Raw genomic sequence first — 17,793 nt, forward strand, 5'->3', positions numbered from 1 at the left:
AACTCCCTGATAAATACTGCTGAGAAAACTGTGCCTTTGAGCCCCCTTCCTCTCTAGAACTGGAAAGTGGAAGAACTCCCAGTACAGAACCAAAGGCAGAAGTGAAGTCGAGGTATTGTCACCATTCAGCATTCCCCTGTGACATGGTGCTGGAATTCTGCCAGTGCAGTTAAGGACAAGAAGGACCTCTTCTGTGTCGACAGAAGGGAACCAGGACATCAATTTGATCATCACAGGCCCAATTTTATTGATCAGTACAGCAGGTTAAATACAGTTAATAATGAGCTTCATACATATTGCAAAAATTGAGCTCAGGATTGGTCAGTTACATATCAGCACCTACGCCTACTTCTACATTCCTATGGTTCTACTTTAGATACTTTCTACATATTCTCAGGATATATTCAGGACTAATCTCTACTGCCTATCCTCATGTTGCAGCAAGGTCACGGCTGACCTTTCCTTTCAGCTTGCTGACTGCTGACTTTCTTCCTTCAGCTTAACCAGCGGCATTATGTCAGTATGGCCTTTCTCAGCTAACCAATTATGAATAAATCTCTCCACATTTCCCCCGTTTTCTTCTTGAGCAAGGAGATTAGTTTGCCATGTCTTTGCTATTGTACGGCTGACCATGTTTTGAATACAGTTAAAGTTACAAGGCAAAATAAGCAAAAACAGTAAAATTACACCCAGTAGCCTTATAGCATAGATCACAAGGTTCCTCAGCCACGGTCCAAGTCCTAAGCTTCTAAGCCATTTGTCAATTCCTAAACCGTCTTCTTCCTTAAGTTTGTGAAGTCCCTGTTGCAATTATTTTATCTTAGTGTGAATGGACACCGAATGATCAGACAGATTCATGCAACACATTCCCTCAAACTCTTCACATCCATGCCCTTGTGCTAAGAGCAAAAAATCTACAGCAGCTCTATTTTGCAAAACAGCATGGTTAACACTTTGCACATCTGCAGTTAGCATGTCTAGAATTTGTGATGTCTTGTTCAGCTCATCCCTTGCCCAGCATCCTAATTGTTTTGCTAAATTCATGGCTTTATTGGCAGATCCTCCTGGCAAGATAGTTGAAACCACCACCTGTTTGAATGTGCCCCAAAATTGTGGATCTCCTATCTGGCTGCAGTCTAAGTCATGTATGCTACGTTTTCTCCTGTTTGAATTTTGACTCAGCTGCATTAGCAAGGACACATTAGGGTGAAACAGTGACAATTTTCCCAAAAAACAGGGTCCACCCTGTGGTTTAGCTGGTATGCCATTCCACGCCCTGTCTCCACAAATCAAAAATATTCCTGTGGGTAATTTCATTGGTGCTGTGATATTTGTGCCGTTACATTGACTGTAATTCTGTGGAGAGAATTCACTCACATTCAGGGATGAATCTAGGGTGGCCCATGTTTCTTTAGGTTGGTTTAAATTCTGAGCACCCGAAAGTTTGAAGCTAAACCATCCACCAGCTGTAGTGTTAGATATGCTGGCATTTGTACTTCCAAAAAGATCCAATTCCTCAGGAGGAGAATGCAAAGAGGTGTTAAGTGATTGGATTAGTAAGCATTGACGATAGCCATCACTCTGACCTGCAGTATACCTTGTTGTACTGGTAATGTGATGTTTGACATGTTAGACATACATAAGGTTTGATTGTTTATCAAACTGCAAAATTCTCCAGGAGACCACACCGGAAGTCCCACCAGGCATGTTCGAAATGGGTTAGTGACTCCTCCAAGACTAAGACAAAGTGATGATTGGTTAGTTTGATTAGCAAGTGTCACCCATAAATTTTCCCTTGGTTGACTAAAGTGTGTTATCCCTACTGCTTCACTTGCTACAGCATTGAGCAGTATAACAAGAACAAACCTCATTTTTCTTTCTGCTTGCTTTGTTTTTCCTTTCTTCGCTGTCTTTTCCCTGGTTTGCTAGATTGTCTATTGTAAGGCTGAGTCAATTTTTGAATATACTGATCTAATTCTAAATCAGCATCCTTGTTCACAAGTATAGCATGAGATAAGTTTGAAGGCAAATCAGCTTTACAGCGAGCTGCTATGATGCGTGAGGCTTTATTAATTTCAAATATTCTAAGGTTTTCCTGCAACTTCCACCTAAGATATGCTATAACCACTTGTTCTGCACTCTCAAAAAGCTGTAATCCTGTCCGTCCTGGCAGGCCAGTACTTTGTTCAAGAGCTCTAACCCAGATATAATTTCGAATCCACTTTCCAAAACAAGGTGCACACCATAAATATCCTAGTGACCTCTGTGAATACCAATAAACCTGATTACAATCTGCACAATGCAAAGCTACCCATGCATAGCACTTATCTTTATCCTTTTTGCAAACATAACAAGGAAGTGAATGTAAGTAAGGACCAGTATAAAAGTCTGGTTCTTCAATCCAAAGCAACCAATTCAATGGTGGTGATCGCAAAGCCTCTTCAGCTTTTTTACTATATGAGGCTAACAGCTCAAGGTCTTTCTTTAACACAAGGCGTATCTTATTTCGTAATCGTAGTTCTTGTTCGTTATCCTCCTCAACAACTATATCCTCCTGAGGGTCCCACAACTGTAAAATTGTTCTAATCATAGAAAATTAATTAGCAATCACTGATATCCTTATTCAAATGAGACCGTTCCCTTTTTACCTTCTTTTTCTTATCTGTCTTCAATCTTAGCTCATGAACTGTATGAGGGTTAGAAAAGATACCCTTAGCATGGCCATAGGCTAATAACCCTGGTAACTCCTTTTTTAAATCTATCCCTTTTATCCATCGCCGCTCTAAATACGCGGCGAATAAATTGTATGCCGCTTGCCTATCCATACCTATTAATCAGCGCGCGCTGTTGCAGCTCTCCAGGCTCCTGCAACACGTATTGGCTTGAGTCACCGTTGTGAACCTCAAGGGTGCTTCAAATTCCGGCACCATCCCGGCTGCAAGGACCCAAACCCAACTTCCTCAACCGTGGCGTAATCCTCTTTTAATCCAAGAAAAAAGGGCAGAGATTCAGCTTTGCCCGCATTCTCCACCATTTGTCGACGGAAGGAGACCAGGACATCAATTTGATCATCACAGGCTCAATTTTATTGATCAGTACGGCAGGTTAAATACAGTTAATAATGAGCTTCATACATATTGCAAAAGTTGAGCTCAGGATTGGTCAGTTACATATCAGCACCTACGCCTACTTCTGCATTCCTATGGTTCTACTTTTGATACTTTCTACATATTCTCAGGATATATTCAGGACTAATCTCTACTCCCTATCCTCATGTTGCAGCAAGGTCACTGCTGACCTTTCCTTTCAGCTTGCTGACTGCTGACTTTTCTCCTTCAGCTTAACCAGCGACATTATGTCAGTATGGCCTTTCTCAGCTAACCAATTATTAATAATACTCTCCACATAGCATGGAATATCAACACTCTAGGTTTTGGGAGTTTAGAATCATCTGCTTCCCCTCACAACTTCCCTTCAACACTGGCAATCCATGGAATAACAGCATTCCGGGCATGGGGAGGATCGAATCTTCCAGTTCTCGTCATAAATTCCCATGGAATCATGTTGTTCTGGGCATTGGGAATTTATTAAAATGGCATCTTTGGTGCTCCAAGATGGACACATGTGTGATGGCATTGGATACTACAGGTGGCAAGGAAAACTGGGAATGCCTCCGGCGGCTCCGCAATCTCCACCAAGCTCAGCATCCTGCCTGGAGAACTTTACAACTCAGGACTACACCAAAAAACATGGAAAAATCAAGGCACTCAGGCACACATTGGAAACAAAGTGTTCTTTCTTTTCTTTGCTTTTTATATTTTTAAGAGATTTTCCCCTTGTTTTTTACTTTTTTCCCTGCTTTTCCGCCTTTTTTTCTTTCTCTCCCCCTTTTATAAAAATTTTCTACACCTTTTAATTTTCAACCAGAAAAATTCCCAGCAACTCAAGGGAACAAACCCAAAGAACCCAAGAAACCAAACAGTTTTTTTCTCCAGGATAACGCATAGCAAAATAACATCTCTTGGGTTGTAAAGAAAAACCCTAAACTTCTATTCACCAAAAAATCTACAAAGAAGAAATATTCAGATTCTTTAAAACTTATTTATTACAATTGTTATTACTATTTTATTGTTATTAATATTATTAATATTATTGATAATATTATTAATATTTCTCTTTTATAAAATTCCTTTTCCTGTTTTTTTTTTTTTTTTAATTTCAGAAATGAAGATGGGCAAAACCAGCACAGCATAAACAGGAGGCAACTTCCAGTCCATTCAGAAAGTGTTGCCTTCTCAAGGCGTGGCGACCTGGTTCTTAGTCTGGCACGGTGGCCCTAACCCCAGGGCACTCCTGACACCAACGTGGTGAGCAGCAAATGGCGCTTATTGAGGGGTCACAAGGGTTTTTATAGCTTGGGCAGTCAGTGTCATTTCCTTCTGCTCACGTCCGGCTGGGTGCAGCCAGGTACGGAGCAAAGCTCTGACTGCAGGGGGGGGATGTCCTGACGGACCGTACAGCCCGATTTCTTCTGCACGCATATCCCTAACTCTCCACCGAAAGGAAAAGTAGGATTCTCTTAGAAAAAAATTCAGTATCATTTAAAAAACACCTCTAAAATGTTCCTAAATAAAATAAAAAAAGTTGGGCCCTCCCAGGCCCTGGTAACCTGTTGTGTTGGAATTTCTCCTATTGCACCTTGAGGTTATTCTTAACAAGTGGATTCATTTGGAATGTTATCCTTATTTTTCCCATTTTTCCTTCTTAAAAACTGTTTTTCTTCCAGTTCCTTTGTGCTTCTTTCCACCGAGTTCTCCTCATTTCCAGTGCTATATGGATTTTCCAGATCTGGATTGTGTCCTGTTCTCTCCTCCCGTCCCAGCCCCCTGAAACCCCCCAAAAATATCCCAAAAAACCTCAGAAGACTGAATCACCACATCAGCACTGTCACTAGAGTGTTCCTACACAAGTGGGCAGAAAATTTGGAATGAACACTCCCTATCCAGCAGACCCATGAATTCCTGCAACGTGGAGGTGGAAAAAGCTGCTAAAATTGGGATCTTGCCTTTCCGGGAGCGTTTTTGAACCTGGTTTTATTCATTATCTTGTTGATGTGCACAACAGGGGACCAAATTTGGCAGGGCCTTAGACACGACACAGGATGCAGGCAAAGTGAAGAAGCCAAACGGTTTATTAAAATGGAAGGCGAAGCAAAGGGATGAACTAGAATGGAACACAAGGGGATGGACATGGTGTGAGAGCTGGAGGGAGGGAGCTATCTAGAGGCAGGAGGAGGGCTGAAGCCACACAAGCGTCCCACAAGCTCAGCTGTGCCAATCGTCAGCTGTGTCTGGAACTCCAGTGGCAATGGGAGATGACGCCCTCTTCAGTGTCTTCTGGTGCTGTTCTTAGGTCACTGATTCCCTGGATCCTTAAGCTGAAGTTAATTCTTAAGCTCGGCTAGTAAACTGGGCTTGAATAATCCTGCTACTATGGGATAAACTGCCTTTCTTCTGGGTGTGAATGGCTGGAACAGAGAGGAGGATGGCCACAGTCAGGGCCCCCATCTGCAGGAATTCTAGGAGAACCTCACGCCAAGATTGTCCAAGGCAGCTCTTGGATCGGCCACAAGAGAAGAGGGGCCAGCAGGATCAGCAGCAAAGGGCTGCCCACAAAGTCCCTGGCCCGTGTCCCTGAAACCTCTGTGTGCTCTGCCCATGCCACCCCTCGTCCGTACAGGGAGCAAAGCCTGCCGCAGCCGGGCAAGGGCTTGCAGCCCCCTCGCCAGCCGCCGCTGTCAGCCCGCTCCGACACTCACCCTCCCTGAGGACCTCGAGCTCTTCCTTCTGGCCTCTCATGAGTACCTGGGCGGATCCTGTGAACACAGAGCCTGTCATGGCCCCAGCGGCACAGCTCCGTGCCGGCGGCGCTGCCGGGGCAGCAGGCGGGGCTGGGGCCGAGCTGCGGCGGGCCGGGCCGGGGAGGGAGCCAGGGCTCGGGGCTCACCCATGAACATGATGGCCGCCTCTCGCAGGGGCCCCTGTGGGCTCTGCAGGTAGCGCAGGGCCCGGCGCAAGTGTTCGGCCGCTCGGCTCCTGTCCTCTGCCAGCTGCAGAGAGCGGCAGGAGGGAAGGGTTGGCGCGGGCTCAGCCCCTGCTCCGGGCGCTGCCTGCGCCCAGCCCCGGCCTCCCCTGGCCGCACAGCCCTGAGGCGCGGCCAGCAGCTGCTGGCCAAGGGCTCCCGAGGGCAGGGGGCAGAGGGCCGGCTGCTGCCCGGGGAGCCGCAGTGCCGGCCCGCAGCCCCACCGAGCCGGGGCTCCATGGGCACCCAGCTCGGACCCACGGGAGCCTGGAGAAGAGCCCGGGCGGCCTCTGGCTGCAGCAGCGGGCAGGGGCACAGCTGCCCGGCCCGCACACTGAGCACCGCCCTCAGGGGCCTTCTCCAGCCTGAGCCTGGGGCTTCAGGCCCTCCTTACCAGGCAGTTGGCAAACTTCAACATCTTCTCCCTCTCAAGTAGCTGCTTGAGCTTCCTTCTCCTCAGGAACCTTACCACACGAAGCAGCGTTTCCCGAGAGGCCTGAAGGGGAACAGATGCACAGATGAGGAGCTGCTACCACAGCCCAAAGAAAAGGACTTGCGTCCCTGTGCCAAGGCCAGGAGCCAGAGGCTGGAGCCTGGGAGAAGCCAACCAGGAGACATCGGAGACCCTTTCCAGGGGGGCACCAGTGTAACTCAAAACCTCACCATTGCCACACGCTTGTTCTCATCATGGCAATGAAAGAAGAGTGGCAGAAGGCTCTGGCTCACAATCTTCTTCAGAGATTTTTGTCCTGTATTGACTACCAAGTCCATCACCTTGAAGAAGAGATTCAGGGAGAGCAGCTGCATATGGATGTCGTCCTGGAAAAAAAGAAAATACCTCAGCACCAATTTCTCCAAGCCCATCTGGGCAAATCCTAAAAGTCCACAAAATTTCTGGGCAGCAACCAGTGCCCATGGCGGGGGGCACAGAGCCTTACGTAGTCAAAGAGCGGCAGGAGTGCCTCAGCCAGCTTCGGGGCAGTGGTGCAGGATATCAGGATGTGTTCGTTCTCAAGTATATTTGTGAGCACAGAGAGAGTCATGGTGACAACATAAATATCGGCATCACCCAGCAGCTCCACAAGGTTTTTAGACAGGATGCACATTCTTCTGGCCTGTGTGGAACACAAGGCTGTGCTGGGAAGCCATGGACGGCTGCACCGCCAACACCGCCCTGGCACTGCAAGGCCACCCTGCTGCTGCAGGGCCCACAGGCCAACAGGCCTGCCCCAAAGCACTGGGGCAGGTGAGGCCGGAGAGCTGGGAGCAGCTGCCTCAGCTCCTTAAGCCCAGCCAAGGCAAATGAACTGCATTCCCCAACCCCATACTGCTCATACAACTTCAGCCACTGCCCCCTTCTCACCCTCAAGGGATCCTTGCTGAGCACCATAAGGCCTCTGAGCGCCAGGCGACGCCGCTCCCTGCACTCACTCTGCAGGTACCTTGACATGATCTCCAGTATGCTGTCACCACATTTCATCAAATCTAGGCTCTGAAAGACCTGAAAGGCACAGGGTAGTGACAGGGGAGCCGGCCAGCAGGAGCCCAGAAGCGCACAGGGCTGGGCCCAGGCAGCAGCACAGGGCGTGGGCACCGTCCCAGGCAGCTGTGGCTGTGAGAGAGGAGGGAGCTGGGAGGCAGCTCAGCCAGGCAGCGCTGGAACCAGGCTCACCTCCATAAGGAATGCCAGAAAGGGCAGATCCCAATGTGGCTCCTCCCTGTGCAGCCGCTTGACTAGATGGATTGCAATGAGGGAACACAACGGGATAAAGATACGGAACATCTCCCTGGAAGGGGGAAAAAAAGACACCAAGACCCTGAGGTGAGGGTGCTAAACCTCTCGCAGGAATGACTCCCAGATTTCTGGTCTTTCCCCAGCATCCCTGGAAGGCATGTTGGCCCTTTATGAGGCAGCTCAGTCTGGGCCCCTTCCCCTCCCAGACTTTTCCAGTCTCCTTGGCTGTCCCTCAGTGACAAGGCTCTCTGGCCCAGGACTACACGGACTGAGTGGGGCACAGGGCACAAATGCCGGGGGCAGTGGGGAGAAGGGGGTCTCACCTGGCCAGCAGACCCACGGCATAGTGCTGGGTGTCAGCACACAGCATCGTGTCCCAGCCACGCTTGCGCTCCATAGCCAGCACCTCATTGTAACACCGCAGTCGGCAGAGCAGAGCCTTCATGGCCTGCACTGCAAACCTGTGTGCAGAGCAAAGCCCAGGTCACACTGGGAGAGCTGGCACTGGCCACAGGGGCATGGGAAGGACAGGAGGACTGGGACCTGTTGTAATTGCTGGGAAGGAGGTGTTCCTCCTGGCATGCTCTCCAGAAGTGATCAACTTCCTCTGGTGGCATCTGCTGTGTGGTGATGACAACATGGAAAAGCAGAGCCACAAAGAGGTGCCCAGAATAAGGAATCATTGACTTGTGGCACACAGGCACAATGACCCAGATCACCAGAGTTGCCTGCAAAAGAAGTAGCCCAAGACAGCGCTCAGTGCCGAGGTGTCCGTGGGGCAGGGCCCAAGGGCAGATGCAGGAGGAGCAGCGGGCCTGGTGCCCCTGAGCCTGCCCCTAGCCCAGGGTTCAGCTCAGCGCCTGAGGCATGGAGAGGATGGAGAGCTGCCGGTGAAGTGACCGAGGGAAAAGCAGAGGCCAAATCCAGAAACTCACAGCCAGGGCAAAAACGTCCTTGTTGTCCCCATCAGAGGTGCATGCCCTGTGCAGTGGCCAGTCCTCCATCACGCAGAGCAGTGTTGGCAGCACTTTCTCCATGGCTGGTCCCGATGACCTTATGGTTCTCCAAATCATTGCAGCAGCTCTGTGGGATCAGAGCTCTGTGTCAGGGGCATCTCAGTCCCAGGACCATGCCCTGTGCAGCTGTGGGGGCCCAGGTGACAGAGCCCCGGTGCCCTGAGGGGCAGGGAGGGAGCATTGGCAGCAGACTTGGGGAACAGAGGGTCCCAGGGTCCTGGACCTCTGTGTCTGTCTGGCAGAGCCCATAGCACAGGCTGCGCAGGGCCATGGGCCCCAAACGCTGGTGGGCCCTGAGCTGTGCAGGCACGTGGGCCCCGTACCTGTCACATGTTGGGGCACAGCACAGGAGGGTCAGCACCACATCAGAAGGGTGTTCTTCAGCCATCCTCAGAATGTCACTTTGCAGCCTGGCATCCACAGTGACATTGGACAGTAGACTCTGGTGGATGCTCCTTACAATGGCTGGCACCTGGAGGAGCCATGGGGGAGATTTTGAGTGCTGTCCAAGGCAGAAACTTCCCCTGCTTCCCCCAGGAAGTGCTTCCCTTGCCCCCACACTGTGCTGGCCTCAATGGCTGAGGCTCCCCAGTGACCATGGCTTGAGGGGACACACAATCCTGGTAATCCCCCAGGCCTGGTCCCAGGCTGCTTACCTGCTGCGGAGAAGGAACAGCACTGTCATCAGAAAAATCCATAGTGGGAGCAGGAATCCCAGTGGGAGTGGGTGTGCTGTCAGTTTTTGAGATGGCCTCAGTCTCTTCATTGCCAGTGTTTCTGATGACCACATCCTCGGTCATTGCTGTGAGAAGAGCCTTTGCCCAGTTTTCAGTCACTGAGGTGTCAAAGTCTTGAGAATGCTCCACCAAACCTGGGCTGACATCATCGGGCTCTGCCTGGAGCTCGGTCAGCCCTGAGTCAGGCTCGGCTGTGCCCTCAGCTGCTGCAGTGCTGGTCTTTGTGCGCCGAATGCGCAGGAATTTCCGGAATCTCTGCAGGACAACAAAGCACAGAGAAGGCAGGGATGCTCCATGGCATGCTCCAAGCATGGTGCTGGGCTGAGCAGGGACAGCAGGCCCAGCCCAGGTCGGGGTGGCTGCAGGTACCTTCAGGGTTTTGCGCAAGCGGCCACGGCCGGGTTCCTGCTCTTGTGTCTTGTCCAGGGCTGCACCTGGCAAAGAGCGAGCGCGGCCAGAGCTGAGGGGCTGCGGGAGAGGCCGGAGAGCACAGCCCAGCCCTGTGCTGCCCAGGCAGGGAGAGCCTCAGGATGGCCCAGGGGATGGAGCAGGGCCACTGCGGGGTGTCTGCCCTGCCCCTGTTCCATCCTGTCCATGGGCATGTGCCCAGGGGATGGGATGGGATGGGATGGGATGGGATGGGATGGGATGGGATGGGATGGGATGGGATGGGATGGGATGGGATGGGATGGGATGGGATGGGATGGGATGGGATGGGATGGGGCCAAGCTGGCTGCAGCCATCAGCCCTGTGGCTCAGCGCTGCCACTCACCATCCTGCAGTGGCTGGATCTGCTCCGGATCTTCAGGCTGTTGTGCTGGGGCATCTCCACGGTCTTTAGTGTCTTTCCCCCTAAACACTTTGAACAGGCCGAGGAATCTGCCCGCCATTCCACCACTCGGCCTTGACGGTACCTTCTAGAGAGATGCCTCAGGATATCGCCAAGGCAGCAATTGCAGTTGTGCCTTCAAGGCACCTGCAACAGGAAAGCCCCAGGACGGATGTAGGACATGAAGTCCTGCACTTTGGTCGTTAGGGGTCCTGCCACAATGACAGGAGACTCCTCATTAATGATTCAGGTGACCAAAACCCACGGTCTGGACTTGATGGCACTGGCCGCAGGAATGGGAGATGCCTCGAAAAGTTCCGAGTCACCAACTCCTGCAGTCTGGCCTCAAGGTCAGCTGAAGGAATAACGCTATGGAAAAGTTCCGGATGAGAGGCGAACGAGCGCGTTGTGCAGGCACTCGTCACGGCACCGCTCTGTCCTGTCCTGTCCCGTCGTGTCCTCCGAGCACCCGGGCAAGCTTCTATTTCCCACGTGTCACAAAGGGCCCTTGGACACCCGTTCCATGTCACAGTGACCATGCGGCACCGTGTCACCAAGGGCCCTTGCACACGCTGCCGCCTGCCCTGGGGCGGCCCCCAGCCCAGTCAAAGCGGCCCAGGCTGGAAGGAATGCCTGGCCCCAGGTGTCCAAGGCAGCCCCACAGGATCTTTAGGAAGGGCTCAGAGCATCAGCAAACGCTGCCCTGCTCTGCGGGCTCAGGGCAGCAGAAGGAGCCCCCAGGGCTGCCGACGCAGCCGCGCTGGGAAGGGCACGGGCCCTTCCAGGGACGCTGGCACAGCCTCCTTGGGACACGTCCCGGCCCGTGGCCATCCTAAACCCGCGGGTGTGACTCGCACAAGGAACGTGTGGGCCCGGGCACCAATGCTGCTCTGAGCCCTGGGGCCCGGGCAGCGCTGCCATCAGCAGCTGGGGCAGAGTCCCTGCCCAAGCAGAGCTGCCACCCCCCGAGCCCTGGCAGCGCTGGTGCCCGTCTCCTGCCCCAGAGACCTGTGTCCCCGGGGGGCTTCTGTGCCACAGGGAGCCAAAGCCCACGTGCATTGGGGGCTGATGGCCGGAGCACAAGGAGCAACTGCTGGCAACACTTGGTCTCTGTCAGAAGCTCTTCCTCCATGCCTGAATGATTTTCTCATTAAAGTATTTTGCCACAGCACAAAAACATCTTTACCTTGAAAACACAGAAGAATCAGGCAATAAAGTATCCTCACTTCAGGAAACCTTTACCTCTCATTGCTCAACTCAAGTCGGTCAAAAAAGCTGCATAATTCCCAAATTAATTAAGATGCCCTAAGAACATTGTGAGAAATCAGGCTCACTTTTAAAATTTCAAAGGCTTATTAAACCTTAACAAAAATACAACCAAGAATGAATAAGGAAAAATTACAGGACAGAGAGTCTCCATGGCCAAAAGCCCACATGCTCATCTACAAAGTGGATGCTCTGCCTTAGCCCCTCCCAAAGTTTTGTCAGTCAACTCTTTCTCTGCCATCCAATGGTGGAAGTCACTTTCTTACATGTTGATTGGAGGTCAGGTGTTGCCGTGCTCTGCCTCCTGGTATCAAGCTCTCCCTCCCCTAAGTGCCCAACCAGTGACAGCAATAAGGGGGGAAGGGAAAGAGTACGATGGAAAGAACTCGCAAAAATAACACAACTATACAGCTATAAAAATTCTCTTAACATACACATAATATTCATCTCTTAATTGTGAGAGCCAACTATCCCCTTCTTCATTTATAACAACCTGAAAGATTTTCAAGTTTGCTTCCAACTCAAAGCAGTAACTCATTTGCCTTAATGTCAACCACTGAGAGTCACTTTAGAAAACGTAACACAGAAGCAAAAAAATGGCCATCCATTGGTTTGCAAATGTTTTTCTGTGAATGGATGATAACACCCTAATTCTAAAGGAATAAAAGCCCTCATGGAATGAAAGTCCAGTCAGTGTTACAAAAGGAAACTGAACAAATGAGTAGATTCCAAAAAGGTCAGTCCTCCCCCTGGCAGAGATAACTTCGTGGCCAATAAAGTACAGCTCTGCCCTCTTGTTCCCTGCAGGAGAATCACGACCTGGGGGCCACGTTTGGACCCTTTGGCAGGACAGGGACTGGCTCTGGTATAAGGTGTGTAATAAAGAGACTGAGAACAAGGAGGAAAGAAGACCCAGGAAATGCAGATTGTTGGTGGAAAGATTAGGATGTTCTTTTAAGGATTTTGTTTGGTTCACTGGAAAGACGAATGGCTTTGAGCTGCAGAAAATGAGTACCCACTGGCAGTATCAGGGAGGACTAGAGGAAGGGCAGAATATGTCCCTGGATTAAGTGCTTAGAAAGATACAACAAGGGTATGTAAAAAGGGATGCTGAAAAGGAGAAAGCAAAGACAAAGGCGATGGCAGAATTTTTACAGCCCCCGAGGGCCCCAGGACCCAAGTGGTCCCCCATAATAGAAGGGACAGAGTCGGCTACAAGGAAGTGACAGAAGCATTCCCTCCGCAGCAGGGGAGAGCCAAGCCAAACAGCAGCTGGGAAACAATCAGTGTGCTCTGTGCCGGGCAGAGGGACACTGGAAGTGGGAATGTTCACAAAAACAGCTGGACCCTCAGGAGGAGGAAGTCCAGGGGATAATGGAGATGGACTATTAGATGTGTCATGGGCTCCCATTGTAGCAGGGACACACCACACCACACCGGAGCCCTTGTTAACTTTTCAGGTGGGTTCAGATGGAGAGGAGGTGTGTTTCCTAGTAAACAGAGGGGCCTCTCCATCCATCTTACATTTTATCCCTAAGATGGGAGAATTGTCAAAAATATCTTCAATTATTCAAGGGGTTGTGGGAATTGTAGTTTATTCTGTAGGCTTGGAAGTCTGAGAGCATCTTTCTCTGAAGGAATTGTGGATATCGTGGTTAATGGGTTTAGGGATTAATCCTTTGTCTATGTGGGGTTTTGTGCAGAGCTGAAAAGCTCCTGTTTGGAGGGGACCCAAGCCCCTGTGCTTTGTGTGTTTTGTTGTTAAAAGTCAGACATGGCGGGTTTCAGTCCTGAAACCAATTCTGCAGCTCCACCAGTCTGTGGTCTGTTGTGGAGAACTAGAATTGGCAGTTTTAATCGTGAGGCCAATTCTGCAGCGGCTGCCTTGTGGAGATGGCGTTGTCCCTATGCAAGCCTAGGTATTTATCATGCAGCTTCCTCTCTGGGGGCTATAGGAAAACTTCAGGGGAAAATATTTTGGTATTCTTCCTCGGTTAATGTAGTAGTTGCCTCCCTACCTCTGGGGTGCACTTGATCAAAAAAAAAAAGGATAAGGAGAAATTGGCCACTAAATGATGATTGGTTATTAAAAAAGTGATTGCTTGTTAAGAAAGGCTCTAGGCAGCAGCATTGCTTGCTGCAGAACTTGATCATGTCCAAAAGGAAAGTCACTGGAATAAAAGGAGCAAACTGCTAAGGTGAACTGCTCCAGGGTGAGTAGCAAAAGCCTGCTAAAACCCTGAACTAAATGCAGCTCAACTGCTTAATTCACTGATTGCAACTCTTGTAAAACATTTTAAAAGCAGTCTCACTCACTGTGCTGACCAATCTATTGGAAGAAACCCCACTGAACACCTGTGGGAAGCAACAAAAGGCGGAGGAGGGTAGGGAAGAACACACACTCATCCCTCTCCCCACTCCAGGCACGTTAACATTACAAAAGCTAACCCTATAATAAATAACCCTGCATTTACTGCCAACTCTCAACCTGGAGATATCCCTGTTCACTGATACCTCAGCCAAAAACATTGATGGTAAAAGTATAGAGCTGTTACTCCCCAGGTTGCAGCTTAGCTTATTTAGTTTCTGATCAGTTGACCGGAGTGTTTTGTTACTTTTGACATTCAGGGTTCATTGTCAGGCCAGGATGGTTTTGTTTAAGCCTCAGTTGGCACTGGGAACACTGTGTGAAAATACCGTTCCACATCTCTCAGGGCAATTGCAAGCCTCAGGTTTGTGCTGCAAAAATGAATTTCCATTGTGCCCTAATTCACAATGTACCCATCGATCAAATTCTGTGCTGTGGATCAATTTTTATCCTTCTGACTTTTGTCAGCTGCTCCACTTTATCATTCTACGGTATTTGAAAAATCTGATAGTGCACATGGGTTTTAACCCATCCTACACGGATTTGTTAGGACTGAGTTTGTAAAAACAACCATTCAAATCTTCCCTTTGCCAAACCTCTTTTCCATTCACTTGCCAATGAACATTTTCACTGACAAAATCCCCGTGTGGCACCTGCTGGCCAGGGCTCCATGGGCATCCAGCTGGGGCCCACAGGAGCCTGGAGCAGAGCCCGCGTGGCCCAGGGAAGAGAACGGCTTGGGTGGGGCTGCAGCTGCCGGCCACACACAATGAGCAGCGCGTTCAGGGGGCTGCTCCAGCCTGAGGCTGGGGCTTGCAGGCCGTCCTTACAACACGGAACCTCCAGGTCTGATCCAGCCGCAGCTTCCTTTGGAGATCCCTCCTGTGCAGGAATCTGGCTGAACAGTGCAACATTTCCCGGAAGGCCTGGAGAGCGCGGATGTGACGGTGGTCACAGGGGTGTTCTGTTGAAGGAAGAGACAAGGATTTGACTCCATATTTCAGAAGGCTTGATTTATTATTTTATCATATATATTACATTCAAACTATACTAAAAGAATAGAAGAAAAGCTTTCATCTCAGAAGGCTAGCTAAGCTAAGAATAGAATGGAATGAACAACAAAGGTTTGTGGCTGGGACAGAGAGTCTGAGCCAGCTGGGCTGTGATTGGCCATTAATTCCAAACATCCACATGAGACCAATCACAGACCCACCTCCTGCATTCCACAGCAGCAGATAACCACTATTTACATTTTGTTCCTGAGGCCTCACAGCTTCTCAGGAGGAAAAATCCTGAGGAAAGAATTTTTCATGAAAAGATGTCTGTGACACGCGGAGGCAGCACCTGCTGCAGGGGTAGGGCTTGGAGGTTGGGGTGAGGAAAGGAATGGAGGAGGACCATCCCAGATGCCTTTTTGAGTGGCCAAGGCAGGAGAATCTCGCACCGCAGCATTCAAAATGGGAGATCCGGCCATGTGGCCAGTGCCATCTTGTCCAATAGAAGTTAATGGTAGTTCAGGATAAAGCAGTGTAAAAATAGGGGTTCGGTTAGAGCCCAGCATGGCATGGCTTTGATTGGCCAGAGTAGCTTCCCCAGGCAGGTGCTGTCGGGGTGCCTGCAGTACCAAAAGCGTCTCCATTTCGGGCTGCCTGGACAATTCCCCCAACCCACCAGATGCCTTATCCTGGATGGTGTAATCAAAGCCTCACCAGAGAAAATGAGAGGACTCTTTGCATGGCAGATCCAGCAGGGTTTACTGGGGGAAGATCCAGAGGTCCGGGTGGGGCAAAGGTGAGGAGAGAAACAGGAACAAGCAGGAACACAACCTCCGCTGAAGGGAACCAGGGGAGAAGAGCCAGGAGCAGGGGGGCCAGGGTATATAACTGGGGGAAGGTAGGAGAGGTCAGGGTACAAATTATCCAATGGGGAAGGGAATCAAGGGTGGAGCTGAGGTGAGGTGACACAGGATACACCAATGGGGGAGTGGAGTGGCAGGGGTCTCTCAGAGAAAGCCAATGGAGGAAGGGGGAGTACAGAACTTTCTGTAACTGGGGCATGAACAGCAGTCGATTGACAACAGCACATTAACATTAACATTAACAAGCAAAGAACCATGGGGAATTGTGCCAGTCTCTCAGCGTAACTTAAACAGTGGTGTCCTCCCACGGCATTCCAAGTTCATCTTCTCTATGGCTGTCTCCCACACATGGCCAGTACCAGCTTGAGAAAGGGACAGGCTAAGAACTGGAAATGGCATGAGGCAGTTAGCACTCCTGTGCCTTTGTTAGGCAGTTTCTACCTCTAGACCTGCCCCGAGGGGATGAGAGGAAAGGAGCACAGGGGGAAGAATGCCTGTAGCAGCGTGGGGCTTAGATGGTGGTTGCTGCTACCTGTTTCCCAGGAAGCAGTTCCTGTGGAAATGCTGCTTGTGTGAGCATGCAGGCAAGGCAGTCAAGTCCACACACCCCACACTCACCACAGCTAGCTCAGCCACGAGAGGCACCAGGGCCTTTTAAATGGTCAGTTCCAGCGAGGTTTATTTCAACACACCAAAGGGGAACCAGAGGCAAAAGACAGACCATGTGCTCTGCGCAAGGTTTAAGTACGGAAGGGTAGGGGGTGGTACAAAGGGCAGGACAAGAGGGATTGGCTTTCAGGGAAGACAGGGCATGCCAACCAATGAGGAAACAGGGAAAAGAGAAACCAGGGCAAGCTGGCACATATGGGGAAAGGAACTGGGATATATCACTGTTCAGTAAAAGTCTATGAGGAAGATCTTTCTGTCCACCAGAGTGTGGGGAACACTATGGCAATTCTCTCCAAGGCAGGGCTCTGGGGATTTCCCTGAGAGGAAAGGAATCAGAGGATTCCACACTGGTGCCCATGGCTGCAGCACTGGGCAGAGGCGCAGCTGCCAGCCCCACACACTGAGCAGTGCAGTCAGGGGGCTTCTCCAGGCTGAGGCTGGGGCTTCCAGGCCATCTGTACCCGACCCATACCAAACGTCCAGATGTGATCCAGCTTCAGGATCTGTTGGGGGTCCTTCCTGTTCCCGAACCTGGCTCAACAATGCAGTTCAAAGTTTCCTGGGAGGCCTGGAGAGCAGCAGAGACCCAGAGATGGCCCCAAAGGTGAGGAGAAGAACCCATGTCTCTGTATCAAGGCCAGGAGGAGGCTGCAACCTGTCAGGCAGTAGAGTACGAGCCAGGCTTCTGGTGGCACGGCTGACGTCCTCTGCCTTGTCTTCAAGAGCTGCAAGAAAGACAAACAGAGCCACTGTCAGATCCCAGGTCAGCAGGGCCCCGAGGAGCACGCCCGGCTGGCGCTGCTGGGGCAGCAGGCGGGGCTGGGGCCGAGCTGCGGCGGGCCGGGGATGGGTGGGACACGGTGGAGCCAGGTTGGGCAGGGCAGGAGAGGGCGGAGCATGACAGGGTTGGGCAGGGCAGGGCAGGGCAGAGAGAGGTGGGGCAGGGTGGGCTGGGGCGGAGCAGGTGGGCCGGGGCGGGGTTTGGTGGAGCAGGACAGGCTGCAGCAAGAAAGGGTTGGACAGGGCAGGGAGAGTTGAGGTTGAGTGTGGCAGAGCTGGGTGGGGCAGGGTGGGGACAGGTTGGGTGTGGTGGGGCAGGGCAGGGCAAAAGGGGTGGGGCAGAGTGGGGAAGGGTGCGGTGAAGCGGGGCTGGGTTGGGCAAAGCAGGAGATGGCGCAGCATGATGGGTTGGGCAGAGCAGGGTGAAGCTGAGTTGGGTGGGGTAGGGCGGGGT

This window comes from Melospiza melodia, chromosome 8, assembly GCF_035770615.1.
Source record: "Melospiza melodia melodia isolate bMelMel2 chromosome 8, bMelMel2.pri, whole genome shotgun sequence".
In the NCBI taxonomy this organism is placed as follows: domain Eukaryota; kingdom Metazoa; phylum Chordata; class Aves; order Passeriformes; family Passerellidae; genus Melospiza; species Melospiza melodia.